Source organism: Castor canadensis, chromosome 13 (genome assembly GCF_047511655.1).
Source record: "Castor canadensis chromosome 13, mCasCan1.hap1v2, whole genome shotgun sequence".
Classification (NCBI taxonomy): Eukaryota; Metazoa; Chordata; class Mammalia; order Rodentia; family Castoridae; genus Castor; species Castor canadensis.
In genome coordinates, this window is record NC_133398.1 from 119,739,200 (window position 1) to 119,744,706 (window position 5,507).

A 5,507-nucleotide genomic window follows, 5' to 3' on the forward strand; every position below is an offset into this window, starting at 1 on the left:
TTTTAATTTTAAAAAGTCCCATTTGTCCATCCTTTTTTTTAGTTGCTGAGCTGCTGGGGTTCTATTGAGGAAGTCTTTGCCTATATCTATTAGATCCAGAGTGTTTACTGCTCCTTCCTGTACTAACTTCAGAGTTTCAGGTCTGATATTAAGGTCCTTTATCCATTTTGAGTTGATACTAGTACAGGGTGATAGACATGAATCTAGTTTCAGTTTCTTGGAGATGGATAACCACTTTTCCCAGCAACATTTGTTGAAGAGGCTGTCTTTTCTGCATCATATATGTTTGCCACCTTTGTCAAAAATGAGGTGGTTATAGTAGTGTGGATTAATATCCGGGTCCTCTATTTTATTCCTGTGGTCTTCACATCTATTGTTGTGCAAATACCATGCTGTTTTTATTGCTATTGCTTTGTAATATAGTTTGAAGCTGGGTATTATTAAGAATTTATGTTAAATTGTTTTATATATCTCACTGCCTTTGCTGAGGCCAAGCCTAGTACTGTGAACATCTGGTCTGTGTAGTTACCTTTTTCACCATTAATTCAAAGCCCTAAAACTTCTGTGTTTTCTGGAGAACTTTAAATACCCAGAGTTTCTGTGTGTTCTTCAATGTAAGAAAAAAACTGCCATGGCCATGTTTTCAGCAATATTTTTGCATTCCATTTCCATTCCATTTTCCCTGTTTAAAATTATTCTTATTTCTGTCTCTTTAGTACCAACATATTTTATCTCTTACCTTCTGTGTATCTTCTGTTTTATTTTTGTCTTTGTATACATACACATATATTGTATATGAATTTAACATTTTAATGTAGCATAGTCCTAGTACACAGAATGTGTATCATTGGCATTTTAAGGTGAGGACACAGTCCTTCAAAATTCTATATCCCAATTATTTTTCTTTTGTGACAAAATAACAGTCATCTCAGGCCAGTCTCACAACTTACTCATAGTATACCACATGTGTCTTGCTTCACAATGGCTTTTGAATATGAGGCAAATGAATTTTTTCTTCTGGTCATTATTTTTCTTCTGGTAAATAAAATATTTCCCTCCAAATTGTTCCCATTTCTAATCTCTGTTACTCCCACAACATATCATGTATAATTATGCATCATATAAATATTAAATATTTTAAATTAATGTCATGACCTTCTCTCTGTACATATATAAAATATGCATTTGCATAATTATTGAATCCTCATCAATCATTTGTATAGATTTACAATTTTAACAGAGTACTAAGGATTTATCTCACCACAGTGAATGAGGGCCCAAAATTGCTTTTGTTTCTACACAATACCGAAAAGCCAAATAAAATTCTACCCTAAACTCCCTGGCTCTCCATATTTGAAAGCTCTGAGGTCAATTTTTTGCAAACATTTGAACAACTATTTGGAATAAAATTTTAAATACAACCAATATATTAGAATAATTAGATTCAATCTACTCAACTAATAAATGGAATTTGAAAATGTAATTGAAAATATTAAAAATGCTGGTATGGTATGGTGAATTTAATCTTATTAAAATAAATTAAATAGAAAGATAAAAGATGCTTATCCAAAATAATGATAATGATATTCAAATATGTAAATGTAATAATTTAAACATTTCACAATGTTAAAAATGTTATACTAGAAAGTAAAGAAAATATATGGGATTTACTTAAGGAGGTTTGAAATACTGCACAGTACCTCAGAGAAACCAAATTCATCATTTTGTTGTAAAAGAGATACAGAAATATCTGAACACAAGAGTATTTGTGTAAACATCTATATAAATTGATATGAAATTTTATTCTCAATGACATAAAATTACTTTACATTGTAGTAAAAATGCCTTATATACATTTAAATATTGAATATATACTAGTTTTTTAAATTGTCAGATTAAAAGTTTTTGAATTATCTGAAAAGAATCAGATATTTTCACATGTATCTTTGCTTGTGAACATATTTGATTCTTACTCCCAGAGCCCATCATTAAAAAACAAAATTCTCCTATGTCTCTGAATATATCTTGGACAAAATAAAATACATGATTTCAAATACTGAAAAATTTGCAAGTACATAATAATCTCAATTAATTAAACAATTTAATTCCTTCTACCTAAAATTTTCACTAAGTGTGCACATTAGTTTCTGCTTTGAAATTTATATCCTACTGCAATTTGATTTTATTAGAGTATGTATGAATGAATTCAGAAAGTAACAGTTGACCCATTATTTTGAGCACATTGAAGGCAATTTTTACAAATTTGTATGGCAATAGCATTGTATCCAGATGTCTTAATGTCAAAATTTATGGTGTGTTTTTTAATTTATTTGGAAGAGAGTCCTTTTCATATATTAAAACCAATACAAATAGTATGTTTTCCAATGTTTGTTCCTTTCACTCCATGGCATTTCTTTGATGAGAGCACTGCACTTTAAATAACAGAATCATTGTAAGTTCAACTAAGAGAAGATTTTCCTATTTCTTTTTAGATTTTCAACTCATATGGAGACAACACAGTGTAACCATAAAGTTTTCTTATCAAACTGTTTTCAAACATATACATTTGTGGGTTCAGAAATTTATCATTGATCTACATGAAATGGTAAAGAGAGAAACAAATCAAATATATAAGACATATTTTTGTAATTGCTATCAAAAATTATTTCTACATGAAAGAATGTTCAGAAAAAACTTGATTACATCTGGTAGAGTGACACACTTATTTTTTTTCTTTACAAACTTAAATAGGATTGCCTGTCTTCACTCTATAGCATTTTAGATAACAATAATGCATTTACACTCAGCCTTTTAATGTTGGGAGAATGTCAAATATTTGCATTTATGTTTGTTAAGTAAAATAAAACACTTGGAGTAGACTCTTTCACTCCCTTCACATATTCTTTTTTCATGGTCAAACCTTAAGTTATATTTCAACATTCATGAAAACAGTGCATCACATGGTTCCATATATTACAATGAAATTTCTTTTGGTGGTGTTCAGGATCAAGTCCAGGGTAGCAAGCATGCTAGATTACTATTTTACCATTGAATTAAACACCATCTCAAATATGTTTCATATCAATTAAAGCAGAAGGTTCACTATATCCTTTTCTTGGATGTTTTTGGAGGCCCAAACAACCTGTTTAATTTTTTAATTTTTACTTTTATAGGTTTATTAAGTGAATGACTAGTTTTTCATGCTGTAACCAAAAGCATCTTGAATACTCTTTAAGTAATAGTTGCCTATAAAATGACAATTAAAAATACTCCTTTGTTATCTTTTTTATGAAGGAAGTGTTTATTTAATGTCCATGCTCTTAATATAATATTCATAATTTACTTCTTCACTTTCAATTAATCAGGCTAAAGTTTTGATATTTCAAAGTTTATGATTCATTTGAATATTATTTCCTACTTTCTGTCATACAAATTATTGCTATCTATTGTTACATTTTACCTTTTTTCTCTTCCTTATGATATATTTTGTTTCTTTTTTATTAGCACATTAAAGGTACCAAATGGATATGGAATTATTGTGATATTTACATACATCCATATAATATGCTTTGGTCAAATTCATGCCCCTTCTTAACTTTCCTCACCTTTACTTGAAAAATTTTAAGAGTTTATTTCATTTCATGCATTCATTTATACTACCTTTTTCAACCCCTGAATTGTATCCTTTCTGAAACCTATACCTCACTTGTTCCATCTCCCCATCACAGTCCCTGATTTACATTTCTGTCAGACTTTTGAAGGTTAAGGAAGTTAGTTTTCTATAGCAGTCTAGAGAAAGACAGCATTCCCCAAAAGGCTGAACTAGACGATTGCCATATGCTAGACATTACTGAGCATTTAAGAAACTTTCATGGAGAGCAGAATCTTCAGGCTTTCTGATCTCACAATGAAAAATCCAATAAATTTGGGCATTTTCCAGTGTCAGTGTGGGCTTATTAGAGGATTTAAGACTGAGAGAATAATATTAATTTGTAAACAAAAGCAAATCCACTAACAAAATAATGACATACAGATGTTAAAGAACTTTTGAGAAGGCTTAGAAATAAGTAATTTTGAGGAGGAAATAAAAGTGAAAAATATAGGAGAGACTATAAAAAGAATACCTAGATATGTTCTAATGAAACTTCTAAAATTTATGGATAAATTGCAAGATTTATATAACTCTAAAGAAAAAATTAAATAAAAAGTCATTCAAATACAGTATATCATATATTGTGATTAAGAAATGAGTAATTTGAATAAGGAAAATAAGGAGAGCTAAATCAATTGGGTTTGCAATACATCTATACATGGAATTATCACAAGGAAACTCATTGTATAGCTACCTGTATCTCCTTAAAAATAATACCATGTTTTTCATTTTATCTTCTCTTTTTTCTTCTACAGAATTGGAGAATAGGAGGGTGGAACAGGTCTTCCCTGGGGGGGTAGTACCAGTGGAGGGGAGAAGTGGTGGGAAAAGAGTTAGGAGGCTGAATGTGGTACAAAAATGTGTACATATGTACATAAATGGAAACATAATACCTAATTTCCTAATTTCCTAAACATAATTTCCTAATTTCTGGAAAATAAGAAATTAGGAAAGTGGGCACAAAGGAGAGCAGTGGGGGTGAATTTAAGTATGATATATTTGATACACTGTAATATCCTTTCTAAATGCCACGATGCACTTCCACCAAGCATAATAAAGGACCAAAAATAATAATACTAAGCTTTTAATTCCAAAAAATTAAAACAAATAGTGTTTTAAAAAGACTACAGGAAGACACAAAGATATATGAATGTATGACAAATGAATCATTTGAATTACATTGACAAAAGAAGGAAGAAATTACTGAGAATCAAATAAAGCCCAATATATAGCAGAATGGAAAAAGTGAATGATGCAATTAAATAGACATATACAATGGAGCCTTTAAAAGTGAAGGGTGAATTTAAAATCCCACTAAACCATAGGAAAAAATATATTACCTTAAAAGAGGAGTAGACAAAAACCCCTAATTTGCCTTTTAATAATGTGTAGGGGAAATTTACCTGGAAAGTATGTAATTTTCAGGAAAGCACTTAGCTTAAAATGAAAAATCCAACCAAGACAACCTCATGTTAGTGCTCACATATGCCTAGCCTACACAATTGTATTAAAGGATTATATTACCAGTTGCTGCAATTTTGAATGCATGCACAGGCAAAATGGGATATGCAGATACTATAACACAAAATGTATTCTAACTCAAGGAAAAAAAGAATAATTTGAAAATAGAAAAAACATAATGAAAAGTATTAATGAGAAACTTGTGAAAAAGACCATTACAATTAGAGCATTAACAAGTCAAAATTTAGGGAATCACATAAAGTAAACACTGCAGTGCATATCACAGTATTCATAAAAGTGACACAAATACATAGGTATTAGTCAATTTAATTTTCTAATGTGAAAAATGAATTAAAAACCAAAAAATGTACAATTCTATGAAGTGCAATACATG